This window comes from Hermetia illucens, chromosome 4 (genome assembly GCF_905115235.1).
Source record: "Hermetia illucens chromosome 4, iHerIll2.2.curated.20191125, whole genome shotgun sequence".
In the NCBI taxonomy this organism is placed as follows: domain Eukaryota; kingdom Metazoa; phylum Arthropoda; class Insecta; order Diptera; family Stratiomyidae; genus Hermetia; species Hermetia illucens.
In genome coordinates this window covers 155739433-155751892 of record NC_051852.1, presented here as the reverse complement: position 1 = coordinate 155751892, position 12460 = coordinate 155739433, and the positions used below count along the sequence as shown (strand labels likewise).

The following is a 12460-nucleotide window of genomic DNA, read 5'->3' as shown; positions in this document are numbered from 1 at the left end:
CGTAAAATCCGGGATCACCCTAGAGTTGATAGGAATGAAACTAGAGGCAAAAGCGAAGTCGATTCGTTGCATCCCCATAAAGGAATGAATTAACAAATAAGGGTTGAATTCTTAACATTTGCCAAAAAGTTACCATTCTCTAAATGATTTAACCACCTTTGCTCCTTGTTGAATATCCTTTATACATAATACTCGTATTTGCTTTCATATTGTAAACTCTTTCCGCCCTATCTTCCATCACAAAACAAACACCTCACTGTCCATAATTCAATCCAAGGATTACACCTTCCAGCACCCTATTTCATATGCTACAAATGTGGTTCCCTTATTACGCTACACTGCATTTCACGCACTGACAATTTGAGAGCACATTGGCTTGTACGTGCCTGAAAGTAATTCCCGTCCCCGAAAAAAAGGATTCCATTAGAAAGGTAGAAGCATTAGAAACGTATGATATACAGATCCTTTTTGATGGAATTAATCATTTAAACGTGATTCTTGGCTACCAGATATTACCTTGTGTTTGTGGAAGCTGGTTATAATCAGAAGCAACAGAAATGGGCCAAGCAAGTTTGCTTTATATTTTGTGACTAGGATGTGACCGGAATTTCACTGATATGGTGGTATATTGTCAAATAATGCCTAGGAAAGTTTCAGAGGCGCTTTGGGGGTGACTGACAGGAAAGGAGGATGACTTAGAAGTTTACAATTAATGGAGAATTATTTTTTGGGTGGCGGATACAAGGCAGTAATTTATTTTCATTTTTAAAGACAACAAGATATGGTTCCAGGTCCAAATTATGGTTTGAGAGGGGGTATTAAAGCTGCCTATTCTCGATAGTTTATGACGACTTGACTATTTTTCTGCTTGAAAGACCATAGGTCCTGGCATAAATTGTCAACGTAACAAAAAATAATATCAAGACTCTCCTCCTGTGGACATAAATCATCTACAGGAACCTCACGAACTTTTCATCTATATAACGAAGGCAATTCCATCAAAACTCATCCACGTTCTGGTTGCTCCTTATTCCTCCTTTAGCTATCACATTTTCTATCCCATTGATTTACCATCGTCCAAATGCTCTCCCTAATCAATTAACTCTTCGGAGAAGTTTCATAACAGAATCAATAGCCAGACCAGAATTCAGCTTGTAACAACATAAGCCAAACCAATCACCTGGACACATTTTTCCTTTTTCTGTGCCGACTTATTGATCCTTCTTGGCGATTATCCGCTCACTTGAACATCTAGCTATTTAGACATCAGTAAAATGTATATACTTTTCGACGGATATTATAGTTGAAATGGAAATGGGTCTGGCCACGAGATTAGGAACTGAACCTAAGTATATGCATGTGCCTGAAGGAAACTGAAATAAGGACACGAAATGTTCAGTACTGTCGATAGAATTACGCTATATTTTACGGGAATATGAGGTCCAGCTAAAGTAAGTCAGCACTTTTTGTTCTTGGGCCGAAACGTTTCGGTATACTCTTTGCCACTTTCTTGGATAGTTGAATAAAACGAGCCCCGCCCTTCCAATCCAGAAGCATAAGCATTCTTAGCAGTAAGTTCCACATAAATAATGACTTCTCTTATTCGAAAATACACGCCAGGATAATCTGAACATCTTCGGCAAGGATCATTGCATTGCTTCGGCCCCAAAAATTTAAATACGAGAATGATTGGATGTCATTATCCTTGGATCCTTAATTATAACCAAAACTCATAATCTGTGTGTCAGGACACAATCGGACCAAAAAATAGCTATTAGTTAAAGCGCAACAGGTGAATCTTCATTCGTCAAGTCTCGCCCACAGGTAAGCCCTCGAATAACAAACAACTTTTGGGAAAACTGCCTTCGGACAAACCGCCTCCGGGCAAACCACAACCCATGAGCTATGCCAAGGTTGAGGCGAAAGGAGCATTCGGAGCACCTATGACTAAGAGCGAACCAAAGCGACAGCGGTCTTCGAATGATCCCAACATAAAATATAGGCGGTAAAGAAGGCTCAGTCCGCAACAGTTCGGCCTTTATTTGCAGGCAAGGCTATTGAAGCCGACCCCTGCATGATGACACCAATCCTTCAGCAGGTAGGCAGGTATCGCCAAATGTTGTGGCCAAACTTTTTCCTCGAAAACACGTGGCCTCAAGTAGTACTACCTTTCCCCCCAAAGATGTGTAGGAGGACGCGCGGCTATCCCTGAAAAGGGTCTCTGGACTGCTATTGTTCAATAAATGCTCCCTTTGGTTTCCAGAAGAGGAGCGTAATGGCTGAGGTTTTTTCCCAACTTAGACCAGAACGTAACCAGAAAAACCTCAACAGTTCCACTTGGATGGTGCTAGGCAGTAAAGCAGGAGAGAGAGCTCATAGGCCAGGAACTTGCCCTACTATCTGAACTGAATGTTAAGAAGATTGGAGACCAAACCGAGGCCGCAATATTCTAATCCTTTCCGACAGTCGAGCAACGTTATTAACACTAAATAGCAACAGCATTTTAAGCCAGTTAATGTGGAGCTACCAACAGTTGTTTTACACGAAACCTTAAAAAGCAATAACTTCCCCGCAGTCTTTACACTCGAAAGCAAGCTATGAACATACCTGTATATCGGAGACAACGCCTCAGCATCAACTCGAGACCAGTGAAACGAAATGGAACTGGTATCTAACCAACTGGTACAATCTACCACCCAAAATCCCAACTTATATCTACAACGAATTACGATATCTCAATGAAAATATGACCGACAATGCTGAGACCTCAACTTCCAAACACTCAGGACTTTTAGAAAGAAATTTCAAAACGTATCTATCATCATCATTAACTAAAGGTCTTGGTAGACGAGAGGCTTGGCTCCTAGCGAACCACATATCAATCCCAGAGCGTGATAGATTGGTTTCTAGAAGACTATATTCCGCATGAGTCTATCCTGCAGTCCACTGTTTGACTCCCTCAAAGCCGATAACAGCAACTTTCATTTTTTGGCTGATTTGTAAACCCACCTCAAGCATATGCTGGAAGGAACAGCTATAATATATAGTATAATCGCTTTTCACTAAAAACTGGTCCTTGTCTGACCTGTAACGCAATTATGTCTGCGTTATGTTGGTGCAAACTTTCGGCCGAATAGATCACCGTGGTGAATTCACCTCTTCCGACGCATGGAACAGTATACCGGGAGTAATCTATTATAGATTACTCGCTCTAACATCACCCCCGCAGTATCCAAAAGGCCCGTATGTCTTTATGTCTCTCTGAAGGTGGTTGACCTGGGGATTTACCAGGCTTAGGCAGAAGTACCAACTTCTGCCACTTCCATGCCGCTGGAAATACCCTCGGACAAGCACGCTTCCAACAACTCAGCGAACATATCCGGTCTGGATTTCACGGCCACCTTAAGGGCCTTATTCGGTACTCCGTCCAGGTCCGGTGCTTTACTGTCTCCTATCCTACCGCAGATCACGAGCAGCTCGTCTCTGGTGACTAATGGAATGACCCCTGGATGATTTTCAACAAGAGGGTGGGACACGTGATCTGCGGAGATGAACGGCCTCTAAGTCGTCCCATCACGATTCTATAAGCACTCCTCCTTGGGTTTATGCCCACTTCTGAGGGTTTTGCGGGTTGCCTTATAGGCGCGCTCTTTTTGCCCCTGATAGACTACCTATCGCCCTCTGAACCGCTCTTCTGACTCGGTGGCAGGCTGATCGAAGGCCAGTCAATTCATTATTCCACCAGTAGTTTGGTCTTCTACTGGGGAATGAACACCTCCTAGGCATGGAACCATCACGTGCTTTGGCGATGTATTGGGCCACATGGACAGCTCTCCCCGAAGAGGCGCATGCACCAGGTCATATCACCCGCCAGAGCAGGGCTGACAAAGGTCAGGTCTACAAACGAACCTGACCCTCCTCTTTGAAAAGTATCCACAGCACCTTCGTTAGCCAAAACTATGTCCATCTGCGCAAAAGTTTCTAATCAACTGCGCCCCCTTGCATTTAATTCTCTGCTACCCCACTCCAAGTGTTGAAATCACCTTTGGACTTCGTCCCTTTCCATCGAGATCAAGATTATTAATACAGTGTACTTATTTTTGCCCACACAAAGCCACTGGCTGCCTGACTTGCAGTACATTGTATGACCCGTCGACCGCAAGCCCATATCGCCGCCCAGCCAGTCAAATCTGGGACCCATATGCCACCGTAACGGTTTCTATACGGTTCACTTATGATGGCATTTAAATAAATCCTGAACGACCCTGCAATGATTGCGGTTTATTTGAATAAACCTCATTTTCTCATTGCAGCGAGGGCCTTCCTAAATTCCGGATATTTACCACTTCCGGCAATATGCCAGTTAAACTGTCCCCCTTTCGCGTCGCACAATAGGCACTTGTGGTCCCTATTGCACTCCCTGGCAAAATGGCCGTTCTCCCCACACCTTCTGCATCAATGGGAGCGATCAATGCTGCTGGTGCATACCTTCGTGAAGTGCCCAGACATCAGGAATTTAAAGCACCTCTTTAGTGAAGTTTGTTCTCTTAAACGGCAGACAACCCACCCAATCCGAAATTTTCCGGCCGCCAACAACTTCTGCGCTGTCTCCACTGGTACTCGTATTATGGCCGTTTGAGTATCGCCATAGGCTTTTCATAAACCCACAACCACAAGACCCTCCGTAAGTTCTTTCTCCTTCTTCTTTCTTCTTCTCTTCCCTATCGAGATCCATACATTGTATGTAGATCTCATGTTTTTGAGCACTCACTCCGGCATTCTCCCCAAGTGAGTTTTTCATTTCAGTGCGAAAGTCATCGGTTTTACCTACGCTGGATCTTTTCAGCTCGAACATGAGATCCCCTTTCTAGGTTCTGTGGATTCTATTCACATTTCCGCCCAGATCTTTTAGGTCGGGATCAGCTTTGACCTTTCTGAGTGTCTCCGCGTAGGACAGATTGCCCTTAGTGGAGATGACAATCGCATCTGGACGAGTTGGCATTTTTGCTTTTCCGTTCGTTTTTTTGCTTGCAACTTTAGTCCATACACCGTTTTCGTTCGTCTGAGCTTCGCAACGCTGGTCGGCTTTCCTACATTTGCTGTAGGCTTTCCTCCTTCTGAATGATTGGCGTTGGTTTTCAGAATGTCCTGTCCGCTTTTTTTTTCTCTCAGGCCCCTGCTGATTATTTAGATGATACCCCTCTTTTTGACGTACTCGTTTATTTGGCTGTGATCCGACGGTAGTATGGCTAGACGTCACATGGGTCACTTGGGACACCGTTGGCACAGCGGGGTTCGGCGTATCCTTAGCATTCTTTTCCTCCATCTGCGATCTATTATAGAGGACTCTAATAGCCCTCACGCGTTATGCTTGTCCTTGATAAACTCGAACAGCTCAACTATTTTTGTCCCAAGCTGGGTGAAAGGTAATTCCTCCGGATTGGGACTCTCTATAAGCCCCGACAGGGTTACACCTTTTATAAGGTCCTCCACCCTTGGCGTTTATTGACCTTCCCTGTACCTTATCCTTTACCGGTTTTAAAGGTTAAGGTTTTTGTTGTCCAACGATCTGCCTTCAGTTCATCTTTGTTTGGTCTTGCTACTGGTGTTCTCGGTAAGGTCGTACTTCGCTTGAACACCTCCTTCTTCGTATCCAAATCACTTGCAGAATTATATGCCAAGGTGGCCAAGTTGTCCACCACCGAGGCACTGCGGTCGAGAGATATCGACGACCGGGAGCCCGCTTGCACGGTACTGGGGTTCCGAACCCCTGCACCGTAAATTTCTGCCTTCTCTGGTCTTCCATGGGATATCCCTCCCATAGCCAAAGATGAGCAAACACTAGCCTATGCACAGTCAGACAAGAAAGTGCTTGAACACATATTTACACATCAATAGGTATGCCCCTATCCGCCAACTGGGGTCAAGCCTGATGGGAGATCTGGCAACTCCTCACAGGAAATTCTGTCTGTCTGTCTGTCTGTCTCTCTGTCACACGAACTTTTCTCAAAAACGGCTATACCAATTGACACGAAATTTGTCACATCGTTCTACGTTAATACTAAAGGGGGTCCTCATACAAGCAAAAGGGGGGTGTAAATATTTTTCTCACCGAATATGGGTATCAAATGAAAGGTCTTGATTAGTACTTTTCGGTTTTAGTTTTGACCTTTGGTGGAAAGGTGGGGAGTGGGAGGGGTCGTGATTTCTTTAACGAACCCATTCTCGGAAACTACACAATCGAAAAACCAAAAGAATCATGGAGCTGCCCCTGTATGGTGTCCAGGCCTCAAAATACTCCCCACATGGATATCTACTCCAATTAAGTTAATAATACAGGGTGCGACAGCATAACTTCCTTTTTTCAAAACTCAATAAAAACTATTGTATGCATCGGAAAATATTTATTTATTTTTTATAATGTAGGTACATGTCTAAAGTTTTTATTTACATTGTTTTGAAGATCAAATCTGTTAGGTGACGTCCCCCATTCTCCATACATTGCGTAAACCGATTTCTGGCGTTTGTCATGACTCTTGTTAGCATAGCAGGTGTTATGTTGGCAATTTCTTCTTGGATATTGGTCTTCAAATCTTGTAGGGTTCTTAGACGGTTCACATAAAGACGGGATTTCAAAAACCCCATCGAAAAAAATCACAAGGGGACAGATCGGGAGAGCGTGCCGGCCATTCCAAATCACCTCTAATTGAGATAAAGCGCTCTGGAAAGTGTTCCCTCAAAACAGCCATCGATGCTCTTGAAGTGTGTGCTGTTGCACCGTCTTGTTGGAACCAAGTATCTCCCAAATCCAAATTTTCTAGCCGTGGGAAAAAAAATTCTGTAGCATGTTTACATACCGGTCCGAATTCACTGTCACTATGTATGTAACCTCATTTTCCTCAAAAAACCAGGGACCAATAATTCCAGTTGAGGAAATTGCACACCACACTGTGACTTTGGGTAAATGCAAAGGCTTTTGATGCAATTCTCGAGGGTTGGTGTCAGCCCAGTAGCGCATGTTTTGTTTGTTAACCGACCCACACAAATGAAAATGGGTTTCATCGCTAAACAAAACAATAGCACCCTCGGGAATGACATCAAGAAAAAGCTCACATGCGTTCATCCGAGAATTGAAGTCACGTTCTGAAAGTTCCTGCACTATCGCCATCTTATAGGGATGAAAATTAAGATCATCACGAAGAATTCTTCTCACAGAACGATCGGATAGTCCAAGGGCAGATGCGTGTTTGCGCGCAGAACGCCGTGGCCATCGCAACATTGACGCTCTCACTGCTTCTCCAGTTCTTCCTTTTGTCGCACTTGCAGTTTATCTGAATGTAGTGACCCATGTAACAATTGATTTGCGGTCTGGGACGGGAGCCAACGGGGCTAAATTAAAGCGATTCCGAAATGCACGCTGTGTTGCAATAACCGAACATCCGCTCCTCACTATTCCAGCGCATGATGGCGACTGAACCGTGTCGGGACAAAACTTTACAGTATCCCCTCTTGAACGAGACCACTAGCGCTCCACTATGACATCAACTAACTGAGTGGCGCGCATTTTAAAAAAGGAAGTTATGCTGCCGCACCCTGTACTTCTTCTAAGATGTTATTGTGGCCGCAGGGCTTCGCTGTCCAGAATCCGAACTCATGCAGTCTGGCGGCCCTGCACGCTACAACATATTTAATGTGGAGATCTAGGAGCGGTGTGTCCGGATAACTGAGTGGTTAGAGCGCAAGGCTGTCGTACGGAAGGTCGCGGTTCAAATCTCACTGGTGGCAATGGAATTTGTATCGTGATTTGACGTCGGATACCAGTCGACTCAGCTGTGAATGAGTACCTGAGTCAAATCAGGGTAATAATCTCGGGCGAGCGCAATGCTGACCACATTGCCTCCTAGTGTACCGTTACGGTCTTGAATGAAGTGCTCTAACACGCTTCAAGGCCCTGACCCAACATGGATTGTTGCGCCAACGATTATTATTATTATTATCTAAGAGCGGAGACGCAGGAGTACATTGAAAGCATCTGCCCGGTAGGACTCCAGAGCCCCAGTAGCACCTGCACAAGCGGTTCTTTGAATCCTATTAAGCTTCGTTCTATTGTACTTTCTGCTCAAAGCCTACCACCACACAATAGAGCCATACGTTAGGTTTGGACGCACCACAGCGGTGAACATTCAGAGAACCATCCTTGGTCATAGAAGACTACACAAGCCTTCTTAAAACTCAGTTCTAAGTTCAATCTAAAATTTAATTTTAGATCCAGAATTATACCCAGATACCTTACATTAATTCAGCCGTGGTAGGTGGAATTCAGGTACTCTTGTATTGGTGGCGAATAGGATCAGTTCCATTTTCGTTGGGTTTATGCCAAATCCGCATCTTACTACCCACAGGCACTATTAACCAGAGCACCGGAGAGATGGTGCCACCCTTTGGCGTGCCTCTATTCACAAGTCATCAAGTGGTTGCCTCCCAGATCTGACTGGATTATCCTGGTTGTCCAGGACATGCACTAGAGTCTTCAACATGAAAGAGATGAGGCCGATTGGTCGAAAGTTTTTCGCGGACTCATGTCCGCGTCTGCCCGCTTTCGGTATGAAAACCACTCGTACGCGCCTCTAGGGCTGTGATACATATCCTAAAGAGATACCACTCCTGTAGATCTCATTTCCTGCTGCTTCTATAGCATGACTGGCATTATGCTATCTGGGTCCGAAGATTTACATACGAAGAGACTGTTAATAGCCCAGTCGATTGTATTCTTGGTAATTACCGATTCGATACTCTTGCACGGCTGGAGTAGTTGCAAACCCCCAAATCAAGGCCCTGACTCACAGTTCTCCTCGCTGGCAGGAAAGTGCATCTGAACCAGCAAGGTTTCACCAGAAGATCCCGGCCAGGACCTTTCCGAGTTTTTAAAAACGGATCGGCTCTTATGTTCCTTGGACAGAATCTTACTGAGCCTCGCGGATTCGTATCTTGGCGGTCTTAATGCCTACTTGTAATTCTTCAGGCAGTCCTTGTATGTATGGCTGCCAAAATTTATGCTTGAAACAAATGTTGAAGATATCTCTGGTCAGCTTCCTGAGGCTGGAGAGATCTTCATTCCACCACAGTGGCAATGAATTTTTGATGAATTTAGCAGGGTACGAGACTTTAATGGCGATATCGAATGCCTTCTCTAAAACCTTGTTCGTCTGTCGTGCTAATCTTGCGAATTTGGGCGCCGGAGAATTTGTTCTTAATTACTTGACCAAATTTTCTCCAGTTGATCCTCCTGCCATCCCTAAAGTGGTTGGAGACCCCTGCAGAGAGATCTAGACTGAAAACTGTTATCTGATAAGGATCTCTGGTCAGACACTCTCCAGTTCTCCACCCATTATCGATTAGTAGGGTGATACCAAGTACCTCCTCTTCCCCCCCCCCCCCCCCCCACCCCTCCCCTCACAGTTCTCCGAGCTGCAGATTTTCCCGCGTTACCCGCAGCATTATCTGTTTGCGTGGGGGTTTCGTCAGTCCCCGTCGGACCTTCGATCTTCATCTCCTCCAACAGCTCATTGGCGTTGTCGATTAGATGCAGGTCGTCGCCCGGTTTTGCAGAGCGGAACACTTTAACCTTTGCGTTCCTGAGTCCGAACCGAACTTTATGGTTGACTATTTCCAGTGCCAGGCACTCTCCGTTTATACGGAGCAGAAAAGGTTGGCTGTTTGTCGGGGGTTCCTCCTCCTTGATAACAATCCAGTCGGCTGTGGGAATCCTGTTTTTGGTTTTGAAGGCGCAGGGGTTGCGAGCGAACAGTCTCCTGGGAACCTCGTCGTAGAGGATGACTTTCAGTTTTACGCCCTCCCAGGCGTTGCTGATCTTAATGACGTACAAACCGGAGAATTGGTCCTCGCAAGCTATAACGTGGAACCCACGGACCAGCTGAGAGGAATCAAAGTGGGGGATAGATTACGCGTGTTTGCCTTTGGTGTCCAAGAGATGCTCAATAACCATCTCTAACAGACCGGCCTCAACACTGGTCCACACCTCCCATGCTAGTTTGCCGCTAGTGGAACTACCATCCACCAGCACCGCTCGTAAGTGGCTCCTGGCCACGTCGCTGATGGATTTCGCAGTTCGTGGCTCATTGGCTGGCTGGTGTTGCTTACTTTTCTCCGAATATTGATTAGCGTCCGAGCCCGTTCCTCCTCTGCTCCGCTTGTGACCTTGTTCCACCCCGTCTTGAGGTCGATTGCGTTTGAGAGCGGTGGTCTTCGCCTTCTGCTCATGTGCTGCCAGGAGTTTGCTGTTGTATTCCTCAACAATCGCCTGGTATTTACCGAGGTATTTTTTATCCCACTCGTTGACAGTACCGGCCTCCTTATTCTTAGCAATCTTGCTGAGAATATGCATGGCCTTCCGGTACTGGCTCTTGAGCAGAACACCAGTGGACTTTCACTTCTTAGCCGGTTTCCGGTGACCTACGTTCTTATCGATCTTTACTTTTGAGGGATCCCGAGACACTACTCCGTCTGCCGCCTCGCCCCGGGAGTTTTCTACGGTTGGTTTCAGCACAGCGGCGCTACGGCTGGCACCAAGTGTATGATTCGACGGCTACTGTCTCCTGGCTGGATATCAGCAGCTCGTCCTCCGATGATGCGCCTGGCATTACCACCTCTTCTTCTATTGTCGGTTCATTTGTTTGTTTTTTAAATTGAGTCCATGTTTTGGTCCCACAAGTAGTCCGGGAAGAATATCCACCCTGGCTAGCCCGGCCAACAAAGTGAGTGTCTTATTTGAAACTGAAGGGGCTCAAGGTATTCAGAGTTCTATACTGAAGGCCAGACAGCCTTCGACGTACGCTGTTCTTTACCTTGGCTTGAGGTTCTATTAGCACCTTCTCCAGTGCAGGGAGGACGATCCCCGGGCTGTTGCTTCAACTCATCCTCCCGCTAGATCCACTTGCCCCTAACACATGACTAGCAGACAAACAGATCCTCGTCAGTTGGATGAGCCTGGCCCTACACACTCTTGGCCAGTCCGAAGACGATTTCTGCGAAGAGGTCGTGCGAAGACTTGCCGAATTATGCAACCTTAACCCGAAGCATAATCAAACCAGGCCGGATCCCGCAACGTAGTTGACGGAATCGCGTTATAAATATTTGAAAAACTGAAAGGCCATTTGTTATTAGTTGAAATGACGTGGAATTTTCAATTCCAGAAAATGGATGTACAAAAGCTTTTCCTATCTTACAGTGCAAATATCAACTAATAAGACCCCCGCTGAATCGATCTCCTAAACTCATTAAAACGTTTACTTCGTTTTTACTTTTTAAACAATTTTAATTGGCAACCATCACTTGATTTGGGGCTACCTACCATGTATCTGGATAATTTTTAATTTGGTCTTTCTGTTTATTTTCATACTCATAATTATGTTTTCCGACGTTATCAGGAATTTATCTGGCAGGAAGTATATCTACTTGTAGATATATGGATTGGTGAAGATTGTATCACTACATCACATATGAATTCAGATATTTTTATTTCCGAATATTATTTCAATTGGACCCTTCTCATCTTGAACTTTTAAATTTCACTGCTTTTATTCTATAGATAGGTATCTAAAGGTTAATCGAAGATCAGATGATGTGGAGGCGTTCTATGTTACTATTTATACAGAAATGTGTAGCAAGTTATCGAAAAAAAAAAATCCTGAATCCAAAAATGGATGCCATTTTCGTAGATTAATTAATACCTTGAAAGTATTAATTAATCGTTGAATGACGTCATTAAGTTTTAATATTACATCCTTATCAAAAATTTAATCGAAAATTTATAGATATCCTATAAAATCATGGAATACAATTTTAAAGAACGTGCACATGGTTTTCCTTTTATTTTAATTATTTATTCCATAACGCAATACACCACCAAGCAAACTTGACGGAATACCATCCCCCTGTCTGCCTCACATAGCATACTATGAGCACTTTTTAAGCATATTTTAATTGCCTAGAAATGAAGAGCGAGCAATCTCCTATTTCGGGAACCATCCAATTAAATCGTTATCCATTGAAGTGTTTAAATCAAAGCAACATGTGGACAATATCAGGGTTTTGGGGGATTATTTTTTTTTTACAAATTTTCATATCGTTCCGGAAAAGCGCGTTTTGATATTGACCATAAGGGTAAGCTAATAATTTTTTGGTCGAGTTGCTGATAGACTTTCTTTTCTTTCCGAAAAAGTTCAAGTTTGCTGTAGATTCAGAAATATTTTCGTAGTCAATAAATTGAGCGAAAAGATCAATATTTAGAAGAATTCCAACTTGAAAATAAACATTTTCCGGATTGAAATCTGGATTTTTTGTAAATTGATGGGTTTTCTGGAGATTTTTTTATGGAAATTAGAGATTTTTGGAAAAGTTTTCCATTAATGAGGTGGTTGTTGTCTATTCATTTTCCGAA

At 44.3% G+C, this 12460-nt stretch overlaps 1 protein-coding gene across 4 annotated transcripts in view; it reads left to right on the top strand.

Moving 5' to 3' along the window:
* The window catches only part of LOC119655119 (calbindin-32), a 356244-nt gene that overhangs the window by 310082 nt on the left and 33702 nt on the right, over positions 1-12460 (top strand). The window lies entirely within an intron of this gene.